The sequence below is a fragment of the Polypterus senegalus genome, chromosome 4, assembly GCF_016835505.1.
Source record: "Polypterus senegalus isolate Bchr_013 chromosome 4, ASM1683550v1, whole genome shotgun sequence".
NCBI classification, from domain to species: domain Eukaryota; kingdom Metazoa; phylum Chordata; class Cladistia; order Polypteriformes; family Polypteridae; genus Polypterus; species Polypterus senegalus.
In genome coordinates, this window is record NC_053157.1 from 120869384 (window position 1) to 120889824 (window position 20441).

Here is a 20441-nt window from a genome sequence, read left to right on the forward strand (position 1 = left end):
CACATGACAGTTCCCTGTAGTGCTCCAATATTGCACACCACAAGGCCTGTCACACAGTCCCTAAGCCTCACAAATTGCATTTTGTTGGTTAAGTAGTCCTTAACCCAGGAGATTGTGAGGGTGTCAAGATGCATATCTTTGAGCTTTTTCCTTAGTCGATGGGGCAGAATGGAGTTAAAGGCACTGGAAAAGTCAAAAATCATTATCCTGACTGCAGTGAAGGCAAGTAGAAGTAGGCTCTGTGGAGCATGTAGATCAGAGCATCATACAGAGGATCAAGATATTCTGAAACCAGGGGTTAGAGCTGTTTTATGACTAGCCTCTCAAAATATTGTACAAAGTGAGAGCAACTGATCTAATATCCTTGAGGACACTGGAATGCCATTTCTTAAGCACTGGGACTACACAGATGCAGAACTGTCTACAAATTTACAGAAAGGAAGAACGGGCGATGAATGACCCAACAGCACATACATATGCTGCCTGGCTTAATGATGTACTATTCTGGTATTCAGTGTGTCATTAATATAGTTATTAACATTTGATTAATGTAATACCTGACAGATATAGCCTTGTATTAAAGCGGCAGCATTCATTGTTGGACAGAAAGACTGTAATAAGTTTATTGGCTGGTTGCACGTTTGTTTTAGTGTTTTAGCCTTAATGCAGTTCTTTAAGATGGCATCTTGGTAAGAGGGCTGCCCTGTTGAGATTAGATTGTCTGCAGCTCATAGTGACACTGACCTCTTGTTGCAAATCATCTGTTCAAATTAGTGCATGAATTATTAGCACATCAGCATCTCTGCCATTCATTTAATTAAGATATGTTGACATCAGTTCTTTGTTAAAATAATGTAAAAGGATTAATTTCATTTTAAATTGAAAATTCATAATGACTAGTGCCTACCCATTACAGAAATGCAAAGGGCCAGCTTAAGATCTGGTTTGGGCGACAGGTCCATCCAAACTGGACAGCAACATTCAGAAATGAGACAGAAACACACAATGACAATGGTAATTAACTGTATACTGCCATGACAGTGGGAGGTGGGTATTGAGCTATTGAGGCCAGCATCACACTACAGGACTCACAACTACAAAATAACAACTAAATATGAGGGTTTCTGGAATTGCAGGGGTTTATTAATTATGACTTTTCATCACACTTCCAAATTTTGTACCACAAATGTACCATGATATCCCCATTTTGGCAGTGGATCAATGTAGAGCACTCTGGTATAAGTTGCAATTTAAGTACATTTTTTTCATTTTCCACTATATCAGCATACAAAAATAATAAAAAATGGAACAGATATCTATGCTAGCTCTAATGTTTAAAAAACTCCCCTCCATTTACACAGTTCAAAACAATTATTTTTCTTCTTTATTTGAAATTGCCAATGTGTCTACCTGTTCATGAGCACTACATGCATTGTACTTCCGGCTAAGCACTCACTGCCCTTTTAATATTTCAAATACAAGAGCTCACCCCAAGGACTACTGACTCACTACAAGAAAATCAAACCAGATCGATTTTGGCATAGGAAGTCACACAGTAATATGGCTGAGTCACTGGGTGTGTCGTACCACACCACTATTGGGAATGGGTGGTCATTATGAAGGTCTACAACTTGTGATGTTCTTAAGATTATGTAAAAGGAGGTTACAAATGAAAATTGCTGGAAATTACATATAGTGTGATACTGGCTTTAATGGCCACAAGAGAAATATCAGAGAAGACTGGCATTTGTTTACAGAAAGTCCCTCTGATTACTGGAAGGCATTCAATTTCTTTTAAGGGAAATGAATGGAGACAAACTACCTGGTATCAAGGGTGAGCTGATGGTGAAATGAGGGTCAGGAATGCAGGACTACCTGTAGTCACCAGAAGGAAATCTAAGGAAACTGCTTCATTTTTTTGAAAGGACATTCTTGAACCTGCAAATGTTTCCTGGCTTTGTAATGATGGTTTTTAAAATTTTTTGTTGTTATTTTTGGACTCTGTGTATACTTTGTTTTTTTGTTACATTACTTTATTTTTATTTTGACTATGCCATTTTTGTGTAGGTTTTATAGGTCTGCCACAACCTTTTTGTTTTGATCACTATGTCCATTGCTGGTCACATGACAAGGAGCTTATGTTATCTCGCCTTTAAAAGATGGTAGCACACAGCTCCTTTAAATGGATCTCTCTCTCTTTCTAAAAGCCTTTAACTTTTTTGTTAATATCAATGGAAGCTAAAAGGCATTTCCATGAAGACTTTAGTGTTAGGCCTAGAGTCTGCTCTGTTCCTTTGATTATAATCCTGGGCTTGTCTCCGATTTTGTTCTCTTAGATCTATTGTGTCTTGGTTTTGATACTAACATGTCCCTTGACCTTGATATTACTAAAATCTTTGTATTTCCAATTTTTGAATCCCATTTTAATCATACTAACCTGGAATAATTGCACATTGTGAATTTCCTTTTTGTGTACCACCAACCACACATCGCAACAGCATTTGGATGAAAATTTCTGCACATTTTTAGCTTTATGTATTGTTTTGTAATGTGAAGGGGTTCAATGATGCCCCCCAACAGATTACAGTATTTTTATATATAAAGTTACAAGGCACACTTGTAAAAGTATTCACACCCTGTAAAGTTTTTTCATTGCAGGTGGATCACAAATATTAATTTTGTTTAACTCTGTGCTTTCACAATGACTTTCACACACTCAAGAAAAAAAAAAGATAAAATTAGTTGTCCCCTGATATTTTGAACAGTGAAAAATAAGGAATAACATTTTTTTGTTTGCTTAGTTATTCCAACCCTTATGTTCTAGTAGCTTTCACCAATAAAACGTGCGCTAATGAAAATATTGTGACCTCAATAATTTTAACTTTCTCTTTCTGGAAGTATAGATTATTCAGTTGTTTGTAAAGATGGGATGTTACCATGTTTGGAGTGTGGACGCTTTTTCTCTAGTGTCATTTCTTGTGACTGAAGACAGAGAGATATAATTAAAGTTAGTAAAAAATCTTTTATTAATACACACCAGGCAAAGGTAAGAATGACAGAGAAGCACAGTCCTAGGACACCTGCCCTTCATCTGCCAGAAGTCGGTGTCCTAAATCTTTTATAATGCTAAGCGCAAAATTTGACCTTATGACTTTAGTTGCACAAGAATTTCAAGACATTACATCTTTACAATAATTTTGGATCAGCAGTTACACAATTTCAAAGGTCATCAGTTGGGCACTTGTAACTTCTTGTTTGTTACAGAAAACAGAAGCTGCACTTGTCGCAAGACAGACTTCTCGTGGCCCTTGTCACGCACACCAGATTTGATCAATAACTGATTTTTATTTTTCCACATTCCCCCCTTTTTATCAATCTGGGCATGATAAAATAGTGAAGAAAATTCAGAAGGCGGAAGTAAGGGATGGGGAAGGAGGAGGAGGGGGAAAGGGATGAGGAAACTGAAGAGGCAATTTGGAGCATATGTTCCTCGTGTAGCATATAGGCCTTGGCTATAGAAGCAGTGAAATATTTGGATATTATATAGCGAATAAGAGGAACAATGCAACATCCGATAAGTAAAAGGACAATGAATACTACTGCCAAAGAAATAAATACTGATTTTAGCCTTTGGCCCCATGACCCAAAGGTGGATATGAACCATCGATCCCAAGGGTCAGAAATGCCTGAGTTAGTGGCAAGTTCATTGGAAAGAGATGTTAGGCTGGCTAGTGCTCGAGTAATGGACCCATCAGGTGCAGTATTATTAGGGATATATGTACAACAAGCATCACCAAACATAGCACATACTCCACCTTTCTCAGCAAGTAACATATCTAGGGCCAAACGATTTTGCCAAGTCATTAGGGAGGTACGATCTAATTGTTCAGAATACCTTCTATAGCATTTCTAGTAAATTAAGGAAACGCTGCTGGTTATAATATAAGTAATTAATCCAGTCAACGCGTTTTTATTAATGGCAATCTGAGGTATGATAGATTCAAATCCAGCTGCTACCTGATCCCTTGCTTTAAACTTATCTGGGACTCCTCTGGGAACTCCTATAGAATCAATATATACTCCTGGGCCGTGCAGGAGAAGCTGGAGGAAGAGTCTGGGAGGGAACGGGTTGGGGAAGGAAGTGGAGAGCTGGGAATTAGGGGGATACAGAGAGTGTGAAGAGGGTAGGATAATAATCGAAAGGGCATAACTAGCTGTACAGGGGCACAAGTGCCAGACCAATCGAAAGGCAAGATATCAAACAGTTTTGACCTGCGGCACATCCACCAAATATCAGATCTAGGGGTAGTTTGGGAAAGCAAAAATTTTGAAAGAGTGGAATTAAATGAGGTGGAATTGACATGGAAGGTTTGGGCGCAGAAGGAAGAAGGTAATTCTCCTACCCAAGCAGTTCCATTTGATTTAAAACATGTGAAATTTCCTTCATGGGACTGAAACATGGGGGTAGTCATATGACGAATGGGGAAAAAGAACAGATAAAGCGCGCAATTGGAATCAATAGAAGTTTTGGACGTAGTAAATAAGTAGAGAAGACAAGGCAGACCAGTAGGGTCAGAAATGTTAGATAGTGGGAAAGGGACTGTTGCTAGAGAAGAACGTGCAGCTGCACAAGCGTAGCAATGTGAACGGTTAACCTGTTTTGCTGAATAGATTACCCACTGCAACCATCTATTCTGGTCCCCATAACCAGTTTCTACTGAGAACGTGCTTGTTAAGGTGGTTAGATCCAAAGCCTGAACTAGGGTTTTTCCTCACTCGGATGCAGTAGTGAAAAACTGAGTAGGAAAGGGGACAGAGGAGAGGGAGCAGGTGCCTTGACCTTAATTTGAAAAGTCCTCGGGATCATGACCACTTGCATATGCAGCTAAGACATAAGTTCCTGAATCATGCAAAGAAGGATTCTTTAGAGTAATGATTAATGGGTTACACTGATTCTTAGCACACTCATGAGAGGCATGTCCCTTTAAAATAGAGAATCGAGTCTTTAGGCCATACTGAGTAGCCTGCCAGGGTTCATAACCCCAGTCATTTGGTCCTGTGTTTGCAAACACATCACTCCAGAAGCCACATTCAGAGTCAGATGAAGCAAAACTTGAGTCAGAGTCATAAACCGGGTAGCTCACACAGACATATTTGTCAGGCCATTCCCATTGCTCCTGTCTGCCAGTACAGGGAACAATTGCACAAAAGTCAACCTGGAATGAGGCAGTTTCCTCAACCTGGAAAGTCAGTGTCACCCGTGAAGTGGATAATGGAAGAAAAAACAACAAGAGTATGTATATTATGGGTGCCATCTTTTGCAGTGCGAAGCGTGAATCCAGGCGGGCAATCCTTCAACCTTTACAGCGTGTGGTGTGGACAAAAGAACTTGGAACGGTCCTCTCCACCTAGGCTGATGCCAATGTTTCCTCCGGGTGTCTCAACCAGGATCCAGGTGCCCAAGGGAATCGGCGAGTCTTAGATGGAGGGCTGGTTCTCCAAGCCTGATTAACCTGCTCGTGGACTTCCTTCAGGGACGCTCGGAGGCCTGTAAGACTAGAGAGAAGATCATTGTCCACGGTATGCAGGTTCACATTTCCTATAACCATGCCAACGGGCATGGGTCGTCCGGTCAGGATTTCAAACGGCGATAGCCCCAATTGCCGGTGTGTCCGTCCCCTCAATCCCATTAAAGCCAGGGGTAAAGCATCTGGCCAGGATAAATTGGTTTGTTCACAAATTTTTGCAAGCTTAGCTTTTAGGGTGCCATTGCATCGTTCCACAATACCCCACTTTGTGGATGGTATTTGCAGTAATGATGTACATTGATCTGTAGCCAGGTAGTCAATTCATTTATAATGGAATTCACAAAGTGAGTACCATTATCTGTCTGTAACTTTTGGGATGCCCCATCTTGGAATAATTTCTTTAATTAGTGCTTTAGCAACCGTTTTGGCATCATTGTGTTTTGAAGGGAAAGCTTCTACCCATCGGGAGAACACATCGACAATCACAAGGCAATATCGGTAACCTTTAGACGGTGTTAGTTCAATAAAATCCATTTGGAGGTGTTCAAACGGACCCATTGGGTTAGGAGTAACGCGGGACTTACCTGAGTGCCTTTTCCTACATTAAACCTTTGACATAATGCACAGCGTCTACAGAATTGCTCTGCATATGTAGAGAAGCCTACAGCTTCCCAATGTTTTTCAACATCTTGAACCATGGCATCTTTCCCAGCATGGTCGAGGCCATGGGCTATTTTGCCATACCTGGAAAAGAAGCTTTTGGGAGAAAAGGTTTGTTAGTTTGCTGATGAGTCCAGACTCCATCAGAGAGGGATCCTTCTTTGGACCACTTTTTCTTTTCAATGTCCGTGGCTGCACTCTGTAAAGAAATAATTTGATTATCAGGGTCCTTGTCATTTCTCTGTTGGAATAAAGAGATTGGTGTGTTACTGTATGCAGCCTTTTTAGCAAAGTAATCTGCCAATTCATTTCCTTTGCTGACAGGTCCTGTTTTCCTGTGTGAGCTTGACATTTAACAATCGCTAGCTTTGATGGTTTAGTTATGGCTTCCAAGAGGGATTCGATTAACTTTTGATGTTGGATGGGCTTGCCAGTACTGGTCTTAAATCCCCTCAATTTCCATAATGCCCCATGATCATGGCAGACTCCAAAGGCATATCTGGAATCTGTATAAATTGTTATGATTTTTCCTTCGGACAGCTGACATGCTCGGGTGAGCGCTATTAATTCAGCTGCTTGTGCACTTAAACTTGATGAAATTCGATTTGCTTCCAGCAGGCGGTCCCCTTGGACCACTGCGTAACTAGTTGAGGGTGCTCCGTTTTCCAATCGCAAAGAACATCCGTCTACAAAAATATTTTCTCCAATTTCTAAAGGTGTTTCCTGTAGATCTACTCGAGGCTTTACAACCTTTGCTATTTCTGTATGGCAATTATGCGGTTCGCCGTCGTTATTTGTTGGCAACAGGGTGGCTGGATTTAAAGTGGAGCATCTTTCAATTGTGACGTTTGACAAAGTACAGAGTACATTCTGATAGTGTATTGCCCTAGCAGTAGTGAGATGGGAGGTCTTAGCCTGTACTAAAATGGAATGTACAGCGTGAGGCACCTTTACTGTTAGGGGGCTCATGAGCACTATATCTGTACTGGCTAGCACAGCTTCTGTTGTGGCAGCCACAGCCCTAAGGCAAGGCGGAAGTGCTGCGCCACAGGATCCAATTTTTTCGAAAAATAAGCTATTGGCCTTTGTTTATCCCCATGTAATTGTGTTAAAACTGCAGTCATATATCCCCCTTTTCGTCCCACGAACAGAGTAAAGGGACGAGAAAAGTCCGAAGGCCCAAGGCTGGTGCCACCGAAAGTGCATTTTTTAAGTCACAGAGAGCCTTCTCAGCCTGCTCGGTCCATTGCACCTGACCAGAAAGAGGAAGGCCAGGGGTGTTTGCTAAATTTTGTAACGGCTGTGCTCTTTCAGTGAAATTCAAAATCCATTGCCGGCAGTAACCCAGAATGCCCAATACAGACATAACCTGTTGTTTTGTGACAGGTCTGGGAAGATTTTGAATGGTGTTAATGCGATCGCTAGAGAGAGCTCTTGTTCCATTTGTGATGTCATGACCTAAATATTTTACAGTTGTTTGAATTAATTGCAATTTAGCCTTTGAAACTTTATGTCCATTGTCCCCCAGAAACTGCAGTAGTTTTTAGTATCTTGCGCACAATCTTCTTCAGTAGTACTGCATAACATAATATCATCTACATACTGTATTAATGTACTACCCGGTCTGGCCAGAACCCTTCTAAATTTTGAGCAAGCGCTTGTCCATACACACAAGGGGCTTCAGTATATCCCTGAGGCATGACAGTCCATGTCCAACGGCGGCTTTGGAAAGTAAAAGCAAACCAGAATTGCGAGTCAGGGTGTACAGGGATAGAGAAAAAAGCATTGGCTAAATCAATTACTGAAAAATAACGAGCAGAGGGAGGGATTGCAGAAAGAATAGTGGAAGGATTAGGTACAATAGGAGCTCTAGGAAAGATTGCAGCATTCACTTGTCGTAAGTCTTGTACAAAACGCCATGAACCGTCAGCCTTTTTTATAGGTAAAATGGGAGAATTAACTGGAGAATATTTAATTGGAATAATCGCACGCGCTTCACAAGATCGGAATGTACGGCGGAGATGCCAGCCTCTGCTTCAGGAGACAGAGGATACTGGGCACGTGCGGACGGAAAGAAATTTAGGGTAGATCACCAGAGGCTCACAATGGGCTATCCTTCCATAATCATTTTTACCCTGAGACCACAAAGAGTCAGGAAGCGCTGAGAGCCAAGAAGGGGAAGTAGTTTGCAATGACAACGCAGAAAGGGAAGTGCAGCATAATGTACGATGTACTAAAAAATCAGTTTGAAGCACAACTTTAGTTATTAAATGGTCTGAGGTATCAAAAACACCTGAAGCAACATGTACCCAGTCTGTTCTATTAAGACATTGTTCTACCCATGGTCCGATTTCCACCCAATGGACAGTGCTTGATTTAGCTAAAGAAATATGAGACACTGATCCCCCGAGATAAAGATACTCTGTGCACATGTAAGATGTACAAGTGCGGCCGCTTTGTGGAGGAAATGAAAATGCAGGGGATGTGAAGGGTTTCAGGGCAGGTTCCTGAAGAAAGAAAAGATTCTAGCCAAGGGGTGTCTACTTCTGCAGGGAAATATTGGGCAGTACAGTGTAAAGTGTCAGGGACCTGTAAGTGGGGAAAAGACATGAGGGAAAAGAGTGTAGGGCTTTGAGGAGGATGGTATGTGGGGAAACATTTAAAGTCCAGGCTGCAAAAGAGGGTTTGGGGTGGAGGGCGGCTTGGCATAGTATCTTGGGGGAGGAACAGAAAAATCCTTGATCAGTCATAGAGATGGAAAAGGAGAGCTTTGTCATCAAATCCCGTCCCAGGAGGTTTACAGGGCAAAGTTGGTTCAGAAGAAACCGGTGCTGCAAGGCAGGTCCACCTGGGTGAGACTGGACTACAAGAGGTTTAGAGACTTGGAGTTGATGGGGCTGTCCTGAGGCAGTGAGCACAGTAACAATTTCTTTCGAGGTAGGGACCTTTGCCAGCGAGAGGGTGGACCGAGTGGCCCCAGTGTCAACAAGAAAGGCAATTTCAGTGCCATTAACAAGTAAAGTCAATAAAGGATCAGTCTCTGGGCTATGAGTAATTAGGGGTAACTGAAGTGAGTGGCTGGGGGTCCCTGCGTATTCCTATGCCCAATGCTGTTGGTCCGATACATCAGAAAAAACAGGCTGAGGAGGGGGGCAAGAATTGTTGCGGTTTCTGGGGACAGTCCCGAAATGTCCAGTCTCGCCACAGTTATAACAGGCATTAGAATAAGAAGGAAAGTGTGTAAAGTGGTTTGTGGGTTGTCCAGCAGTGAAGTCTCCGACACCTCGTCCTCGCCCCCTTCCTCTCCCTCGTCCGGAAGCCAGCTCTTCGTCCTCTTGCTAAAGCTGCTCCTGTATAATAGTTCATCTGGGCAGCTAGTAGCTTAGTTTGAATATCAGAGTCTTTTTGCTTGGTCTGTTTTTCCGCATGTTCGGCGTGGCGCAGGACTTCCTCAAATGTGGCTGACTCCCACCCGATGCAGGAAGTCCGCACTTTGGTCTGTATGTCAGATCTCAGTCCTGAGACAAAGGGGGGAACTGCAGCACGGGTGCGATCTTCGGCATTCTCTAGCCCAGAGTGGTTAGCCATTAAATCCTGAATTCTGTGTGCCCATTCATCAACTGTTTCGTCTTTCTTTTGCTTCGCAGCCGAAATGAGGGACCAGTCAGTGCCTTTTTTATATTTCTCTTCTATGGCATTTTTCAGTGCCGCCACTGTTGATCAAAAACTGCGCTTCCACGGGACCATCTCTTCGTGACACATCTCATCCCAAGTCCACTGTTGCCCGTTAATAGTCCCGTGATTAACGGTTGCCCAGGTAGTACCAAGTTTCGCCTCAGTACCTGAGTCCATTCTGCGGCATTTGGTTTATACATGCCGTCATACATAGTCAGTTCAGCAACAAACTTTTTCCCTCCAACAATTTTAGGATCGGGCAAAGCAGCGACTACTTCATTTAATTCTTGAATGTCCCAGTTACGGTGGATCATTACAGTAGGGGAATTTTGGGCTCCTATAGCCTGGGTGTGATCATAATGGGGATTGGGAACCTCAATTAAAGGGCACGAAAAGGTAACCATGGGGGTGTTTCTAAGTTTTGGGAAAGGAGGGCTAAAAACAGGTGCCATTTGTCGGTCCTTCCCATAGGACTGACTCCTCGTATGGTGAGACACGGGGGACTGAGAATTGAAAACTGAATGTTCCGCTTCCATATCGTCATCGGAGAGACCTGGCTCCACACTTACTTGGGGTGAAGGTGAAGGGTAAGGGGGTGGAGGTTGTGGGTGAGGTGGAGAGGAACAGATGACAGGGTATAAGGAATCTTCACTAGTATTATTCTTTTTCTTACTTTTGGTTATCTGTGGTCCCGGATCTGTCTGCACTTTCTGTAGCGCAATTAGCAGTTCCTCTCTTTCTTTCTTAGATTTACCCTCATTTGTTTTTAGCAATTCATTCTGTTTCTGTACTGCTTCCAAATTCCTGTCTTTAATAACTAACTCCCACCGATCAAACATATCCATTCGACACGGTCCTCCATTACAACAACCTTGTGTATTTCTACATAAAATCTTTCTTATTTCCTGTATCTCACTTGCATCTCCTGTCCCTTCTAATGGCCAACGCCCACGCTCTGCTTATTCCATTTTTACATGCCCTTTTAAAATCCAATCCTGTGTTTTCTCTATTAACTTTCTAGGTGACCCTTTTTGTGCGGCGTCTGCTGATCCTCCAAAACAATCCTTCCAGCATAAAGACTTGAACCCCGGGCGGTTGGCAGGCTTGCTGTTATGTATTCCCATTTTTCCTTTGCTTTTCCCCGAGCCCTGTGCCAGATTTATCTTTCTATCCTTGTCCTACTCGCCCCTGTCCGATGAACTATTGGAATGCTGAGTGTGCCACTCACCCGCCCTAACGTTCCTTTAATATTCCCAGGGGAAGTATACTACACTATTTCCTACGTTACTGTCACAGTGCACGGTGAAAGCAAATATTTATTTCTAGTACGTACTTTTTTATTACTCCCCTTGTTTTTTTTAACCTGTTATTCTTCTATTCTATGCTCTATCCTCTGTCCAATAGATTTGTCCGGGTTTATGGGTGTGCCACGCACCGGATCCCGTCCTAAATCCCCCTTTTTTAATTCCCAGAGGATAGTGTTCTATACTATCTTTCCCAACAGGAGTGACCTAAAACAAGGTAATTTCTTTTCCATTTACTATTCCCGGTCACTTTTATACTCTACAGCAAGCCCGCCCCCAGCTTATCTTTTTACGGAAACCTCCGGGTTACTTACCCCAGCCTGGGTGTTAGTCAGCTCTGTCAGGAAAATCCTTCTCAGTCACCGTGGTTGTACCAGAAGGAGACCGGGACTCCTCACGCAGGAGTCGTCTCAGGACAGGGCAGTCCTAACTTTTATCGGAGCTGCTTACTCTGCTGCCGGTGTACACTGTAGCGGCAGTCTGCTTCAAGAAGACAGATCGCTGAGATCTTCCCGCTCGAGGAGTCAGCCGGCCGTCTCCTGCCCCACGTTGGGCGCCAGAAATTGTGGACGCTTTTTCTCTATTGTCGTTTCTCGTGACTGAAGACAGAGAGATATAATTAAAATTAGTAAAAATATTTTATTAATACACACCAGGCAAAGGTAAGAATGACAGAGAAGCACAGTCCTAGGACACCTGCCCTTCATCTGCGCCGAGAAGTCGGTGTCCTAAATCTTTTATAATGCTAAGCGCAAAATTTGACCTTATGACTTTAGTTGCACAAGCATTTCAAGACATTACATCTTTACAATAATTTTGGATCAGCAGTTACACAGTTTCAAAGGTCATCAGTTGGGCACTTGTAACTTCTTGTTTGTTACAGAAAACAGAAGCTGCACTTGTCGCAAGACAGACTTCTCGTGGCCCTTGTCACGCACACCAGATTTGATCAATAACTGATTTTTATTTTTCCACAGGAGTCATTCAACAATGTCTCCCATACTTGGGGAATGACCAGGGAAGAAATTGTGCAAGAATAACTTAGAAACCAATTTTTCCACTACTTTCAAATCAGAAACTTCGCTAAAAGGAACCTGCCTGATTTTCCTCACCTCCCACCCAATTCTATTCCAGAAGCAATACTGTTCAGTCTTGAAGAATCATACAGCATCTCAACAATATACATAAAGCATCTTCAAGACTCTTCCTTCTCAAAGATCCCAGGATCTTTCACTTAACATCTCTGAAAAGAAGTGGAAGGCAGTTATGCATAGAATACATTCCAGCTCCATATATGGAAAGTATTCAGTCCAACTTTAAATCTTTTATCGAGTGCATTTATCTTGTTTACAATTGTCCAAAATGTTTCCAGGGCAAGATTCAAACTACAAACGTTGCAACTGAGCTCCAGCCTCACTGGGCCACATGTTCTGGGCGTGCACCAAATCAATATCATTCTGGACCAAAATCTTTGAATGCCTATCAGACAGTCCTGATGTCACAACCACTCCTAACCTATTAACAACTGTGCTTGGTGTACTCCCAGATGGGCATACAGTGGAGAAGGACAAACTAACTGTATTGCCTTTACCTCACTAATAGCACATAGACTTATCTTGCTCAACTGAAAGAATCCTAGCCCACCTAACTTTAAATCAGTGGGTAACTGATGTTCTGTACTATTTTAAATTGGAAAATTTTAATTCACACTTAGAGGATATGTTCAAAATGTTTTTTAATATATGGCAAGATCTAATTAATCAAATCTTAGAATAAGCATTTATATCAGAGAAAGGGACATTCTCCTCTCTTCATTTTTTTTGTTAAAGATTTGCTCATGTTGTAGTCTCTCCTCTCTTTCTCTCATTCAGGGGTTGAATTATGGTTTATTAGGTTTGACATGACTGTATGGAATATTGTTTTCTTTAAATCATATCAAATAAGATTAAATAAAAAAGTTTTATGTCACCAGGTTGTTTCTTCTCAGGCTCAGCCCAGGAGGATTTCCAAACCATAACTTTACTAAGCCATGTATAAAATGTCCTTGTTTCCTGAAAATAATGCACTTCATGACAGTAACCATACGGATGGTTGTTGTATATAATATGTGCTTCCCATGCTGTGATGTGAAACATCACACTAAATAAACAACTTAATTCACATCATTACTCTCGACATAAGAAGTGGTATTTTGGTATGGGTACCTGTAACTGCTTTTAGGCTGCTGCCTGTCCTATTATATGCAAAAACAGAATCCCAGTATATTTATTATTGAGCTCCCTATTACCATCACAGTAGGATAAGGATATACAGCATGTGTCAAGCTAGTCCAGTATTGGTTCGGTTTTCATTGAAAGCTCTTGCAAAGTTTTCCAATTGGACAACCTGTTATACCACATATACATATTCTGGGTATTGTTACAGTGCTTTTATTCTCTCTTGATTTGAAGAAACAATTTCATTGAGTTGAATGGTGTTTATAGCTTTTATAGTATGTGTCTACATCCAAACACAACAGCGAAAGAGAAAGGCAAATTGTTAAAAATGAAAGGAGCAGCTGTATAGTCTGCAGGCAGTAAATTAAAGCCAAAACAACAGATATACTGATTTGCTACTAGCATTACTAGAATTTGTTTTTCTTTTGTTGAATTTGACCAGCTCTGCTGAAAACACCTATCTTATCATAACATACAGCAGGCCAGGTCGAACTACTAGCTAATCTGTTCACCTTAGCAGAAACCTATACTGATACAGGAAGAACATGGGAACAGCACATGGACAGTAAACAAGGCACAGGGTTTGAACCTATGACATTGGATTCAGGAGGTGGCAGTGCTACCCACTACACTACCTTGCTTTATACTCAACATGTATACATTTCAGTTATTGTTTTCCTTCATTTGCCAATTGCCTGGACAGAATTCAAACTTGAGCTAACATTTGAAAGGTTAAATTTGAATTAAATAAATATTGCATTTAGAAGTTGAAATATTACCTTGGATGACACAATGGTCTGAAACATAAAAGTACACCTTTAAAGAATGACTTAGGGCTTACTTTACTATGTATAAACTGATAGTGTATAGAAATTATTAAGGTTAAGTTACATAGCAAAAAGTGTTTAATACAAATCGACTAACATTATTCTTAAGCTTTACAATGCACCAGGGAGGCCTGCTTGAAAATGACCTAACTAAAGAAAGGCTAGAGAAGAACGGCTAGACAGACCCCAGGTCTGCAGGGTATGAGCTATAAGGAAAGACTGAAAGGACAACATGGAAACATCATCGCAATTATGAAGGGAATTAAAAGAGCAGTAAAACCTTGATGTTGGATAAAAAAAAGTTCTGTTTTGCAAGAACAACGTTGTATTTTAATTATTCAGAGACTATATGCTATTTTGCACTTCAAATAGCAAATCATAAAAAAAAAAAATAAGTTCTTCATATAGTACTCGGAGGATAATTTACACACGCTCTTAAAAGTAAAGATGCCAGAGTGGGTCTTCAGAGTGATGCCGCAGGGAAACAAATTTTGGTTCCCAAAAGACTCATCCACATGAAGGTTTCAGAAAGGAACCTTTATTTAGATCCAAAACAGGCTTCACATAGTAATAAAGGGCCATGAATAGATTGGAAAAGATTTGTTAAATACTAATTGGATTGTGCTTTTAAACAGGACTTTTGCATAATACAGTAGTTAGTTGTGGTAATTACAACTCAAAGACACATGATATCCTATATGGTGTTCCATAAGGTTCTAATCTTGGGTCCACTGCTCTTTTCAATCTACATGCTTCTGTTAGGTCAGATTATCTCTGGGCATAATGTGAGTTACCACAGCTATGCTGATGACATGCAGCTGTATTTATCAATAGCACCTGATGACCCCGACTCTGTTGTTTCACTAACACAATGTCTTACTTGTGTTTCTAAATGGATGAATAGTAATTTTCCCAAGCTAAAAAAAGAGAAAACAGAAATTTTAGTGATTGGCAATAATGGATATAATGAGGTTATTAGAAATAAACTTGATGCATTAGGATTAAAAGTCAAGTCAGAGGTAAAGAACTTAGGGGTAACTGTTGACTGTAACCTAAATTTTAAATCACATTTTAATCAGATCACTAGGACAGCATTTTTTCACTTAAGAAACATAGCAAAAGTTAGACCTCTTATATCATTGATAGATGCTGAGAAATTAGTTCACGCTTTTGTTTTCAGTTCACTAGATTACTGTAACGCAATCCTCTCAGGACTACCCAAAAAAGACATAAATCATTTACAACAAGTGTAGAATGCAGCTGCTAGAATCCTAACTAGGAAAAGAAAATCCAAGCACATTTCTCCAGTTTTGGTGTCACTACACTGGTTACCTGTGTCATTCAGGATTGACTTTAAAATACTGCTTCTGGTTTACAAAGCCTTAAATAATCTCGCTCCATCTTATATATCGGAATGTCTGACACCTTATATTCCAAATTGTGACCTTAGATCCTCAAATGAGTGTCTGCTCAGAATTCCAAGAGCTAAACTTAAAAGAAGTGGTGAGGCAGCCTTCTGCCGTTATGCACCTAAAATCTGGAATAGCCTGCCAATAGGAATTCGCCAAGCTAATACAGTGGAGCACTTTAAAAAACTGCTAAAAACCCATTACTTTAGCATGGCCTCATAGCTTCATTTTAATTTAATCCTGATACTCTGTGTATTCAATTTATTATCATAACTATTCATGGTGGCTCTAAAATCCGTACTAACCTCTATTCTCTCTTTTGTTTCATTCCTCGGTTTTCTGTGGTTGCGACCTTCAGCGCCTCCACCTAATCAAAGCACCATGATGTTCCTACATTGATGGATTAAAAGCCAGAAGTCCACATGACCCTTCATCATCAAGTCCTTCCATGAGAACCCTAAATACAAAGAGGACTGATCATTTATGTGGGGTAGAATGCTCAGAGGGGGCTGGGCGTTCTCATGGTCTGGAACCCCTGCGGATTTTATTTTTCCTCTTCAGCCATCTGGAGTTTTTTTTTTGTTTGTTTTTTCTGTCCTCCCTGGCCATCAGACGTTACTCTCATTCTATGTTAATTAGTGTTGTCTTATTTTAATTCTTACTTTGTCTTTTTTTCTCTTTTCTTCATCATGTAAAGCACTTGGAGCTACATTATTTGTATGAAAATGTGCTATATAAATAAATGTTGTTGTTGTTGTAGTCCAGGTTTTCTTAGTCTGTTAATGTACTGCTAGGTAGCCTACCATATATGAAATATTTCAGGTTTTTGACCTACATATTAGGTAGTTTTTCAAAGCACAAAAATAAAAACTTCATATGCAATGATCCCTTCCCAGAATTAAATGGTGCTTTGTCAAGCAAAAGTTCTACAAGGAACCATAGAGTCCATTAAAGAAAAACCCATAAAATTCTACTTCATTTAAATGTTTAAATTTTAAAAGCTGAATGAATTAATAAATCTTTAATAAGTATGTTCACCCTTTGTCCACATGGGTTTTCCTCCCACATCCCAAATACTGTATGTGTGTATTAATCTAATTTATGACCTTTTACATTAGCCCAATGAGTGTGTGCACCTTTTAATGGCTTTGTGTCCAGTGAGGGCAGGATAGTCACCAACTCCATAAAGGCCTACCTGTTAAAGCAGAATAAGAAATGGATCAATGCATTGTTGTTAATACTATAAAAGGGAAGGAAGAAACGAATAGCTGGCTTTATAAATAAACAGTTCTATTTACACTTCCTGAGAAGAAGTTATGGAAAAAAACACTTTAATACAGACATGTGCAAGCGATTATGCCAATTTAGTATACAGTAGTAAATCTGGCAACTAACTTATTTATGTTTGATGTTGTTATGTAGGCTACAAGTAATATTTTGTTTTTAAAATAATTTGGTGAGAATAAAGCATGAATTGGACCACAAATTGGGATAACAAGTTTAAACATATATTTTGCAGGACAGTTTGACACCAATTGCTCAAAGAATTATTCAGTAGAATTGTAAAACGCTTCTGGGACTCCTTCATACTTGCAGCAATATGCCTTTATAATACCTCACTGTGGCTGCGTTCTTATTAATAGCCAGGTTGGAAATTTTTCTTCTTCATGTAATTCTTGTATGTTGCAAAAAAAAAGAAACAAGCTTATGAAAAGTTGGGGATTCCACCCTACATACTTGAAAAATAGGCAAGACTGAAATTACGTCTTTACAGACACTAGTTCAAAATGGAACTGAACGACAACAGAAACATGGCAGTTACATATCCTGCAGAAAGGAAAAGGTGGGTTCAAGGGGACCGGAACCAGAAGTGGCATCTTTAAGAGGTGGGTTCTTTTGGTGGTCTGCAGAGTAAAAAGAGGAGAAGGTGTTAAAGGACTGTGCCAACCCCTGGTCCAGATGAGAAATACATTTATTTGAGCACATAAACTGTTTCCTATGCGCATGTGTGTGATAGTGTGTTTGAGGGGGGTGTTGCTATTATTGTCGTTTTATTTGCTATTTTTGAGTTTCTGTAAATAGCTGTCTCCCCTGGGACAAATAAAGTATTATCTATCTATCTATCTATCTATCTATCTATCTATCTGTGGTATGGCGCTGCGCTGTATAGTGTGGGCTGAGTAGACAGCTCAGCTGATGTCACCAGGAAGCACTCTGTTTTAAGTTTTCAAAAGTAATATTAGTTCAGTCAAAGCCAGGACACTCCTATTAGCACAAGCTGACAAGAAATTGCTTCTGAGAGCTTTTGTACTCCAGATGTTGTGGGGTTTTGGCCCGTCACTGGCAGTTACCACTGTGCTAATCTGTGAACTGAGATGGCTCGTGGTGTGAGTCCACTGCAATACACCATTTTGGACATTTTGAAAACTGCTGTTATTCACAATGTCAGCACAGAATCAGGAGGCCAAAAATGTGTCCATCAAGTGTTTTCTGTTTCACTCTACAAATGCAAGTTGAAGCTATTTAAGGAGTAAGAGTTTCTTCTCACTGTCTGCATTTAATTCTGCTTGTTGTTCTTTGTATTGTTTTTATCTGCTTTAAGATACACAAAATACATGTTATTTTATTAAGATGTAAACTAGTGAAATTTAAATGAAAGTAAAAATAAATTAATCAAAAGTACCTGATGGTGTCTGCCATTTATTGTCACAAAGGAAAAACAAATAGCAAGAAAGAAAATAAAACTGTAAATTAAAAAAAAAAATCAATCTAGTTTCACAGTGTGACTATGACTGTGGTCACTTTGCAGTATCCACCTTAAATGGTGAAAGTGAAGCCCAACTGCAGCCCAGCCAACCACCTTAAAATGTGCAGTCTGGCCATGATCTAATATTTAACTAGTGGAGCAATACTGCAATAAGACTGTGATAAGTGGTTGTTCATTAAAAGTTCTAAATTGATTATATCCTTCCTTTTGTTGACTTATTTTACAGACCTTCACATTTACTTCCGAAAATGAATTCTACACAATGACCTTATCTCATGTATTGTTGAAATGAATTGTGAAAATCCTGTTAGTATGGTTGAACTGTGCACCAGGAAAAAAGCAGCTGACTAAGCTCTAGTTTCCTAAAAAATTGTGTACTTGTATGAATTTTCCTGTTCCGTCTAGACCTGTCAGAGAAATTTGGAGACTGAAGCAAGAACAAAGTGTGGAGCAGACAGCCCCTCTGTGTTTTAGATGTTTATAAATGCAAGACCATAAATGCATTATATACTGTACAATACAGTGACCTTATTAGGATTTCAGCATTGTGTCATCTGTTAAAACATTCTTCTTTTGTCATTTTGCCAGCTTCCTTATTTTTGGTATGTCTGTGCTTTCTTATTTGTTGTAATGACTTTATGCACTCCTTGTACTTTTGTACCCTTTTGCATTAATTTGGAATATATTTGTGTTTTTAAAATTTTTTTTTTTACATTTTCCCTGCCATTACTAATTTGTGATAATTTCATGATCAGGCAGCTCATGTTGTTGTTGGTGTGTGACAACCAAAAGTGGTGCAACGTAATATCCTTGCTTGGGATGTGTTTATATTATTTTTACTCCTGGCATTCAAGATTTTGGAGTGCTTTTGCAAACACTTTTATTATGCTGATTTGTGTTAAAAGACATCTAGGAACTGAAGTTTGCATTTGTGTTTTTGACTTTTATTTTTGATTAACATTTTAGGTTTTGGTGCATTGACCTTCATTGCTTTCAACTCTTTTCTTTCATTTCTGACTTTGTTTTAGTATTCTCATTTTCTGATCATCTTGTCTCCAAACTGCCTGTTTTAACATGAAAGTACAATGTTGTCTTTTTGATCCCTTGTCCTTTTAGATTAGGACTTTCATGTGCCATGTTAGTTGAAGTTACCTTCATGTCACATGTCCCAGCAATTGGCTGTGTTATTCATCTTCCATTTACTCATTTCTGACTGTTGGCAGTGTGGACTTGACCCGGACACAGACAGGCGGACATGTTGTTAATCCTCACCACACGTTTATTTACTATTTACAATTAATAATGGTCACTCAGACCTAGTCAGTGCACAACAAACCCCAACACACAGTCCTGGCCACACAAAAGCCTCTCTTCGGCCCGCCTCCACACCTCTCCTGTGCTTTGTCCTTCCGCCTCCCGACTCCAGCCCTGAATGAATGGAGACGGCCCCTTTATCCAGTTCCCGGATGAGCACCAGGTGTTCCCGCATTCCTCCCTTGGCCACGCCCCAGCGTGGCGGAAGTGCCGGCTGTCCTCCCAGCAGCTCTCCGGTGTCGCCTAAATCTTCCCCAGCACTTCCTGTGTGCTGGGGCAACAGGTATCATCTCAAAATAAGTTTGATTATATTACTTGAAGGTTTATTTGATTTTGATTTGTTCTTAAATTTTCATCTTTACATAACAAATATGTTTTGTGGGCCAGACACACAACATCATGTTAAACAAAATTTGTTTTAACAATATGTAAATTTCAGCACAGAGAACATTTTTCAACCAAAATTGCCACTGAAGATAATAATGTAATGCAAAAAGTACTCAATGCTGTGATTGCACTTTCTGATTCTTTGGAACCTTGCAACAGGCTCTTTCAAAGAAAGAGACAGTCGGTTGTGAAATTCTTGTGACAGTCTCTGGCAGTCTCACAACATCATATAGGTATAGCCAATTTCAGAGTTAGCACTCCGAGTGGATAGTTGTGTCATGTGTGCGGATACTGTACTATTCTCGTTTCATAGTAGTCTTCTTTGAGATGAACAAAAAAAGTGAGAAGTCAGTT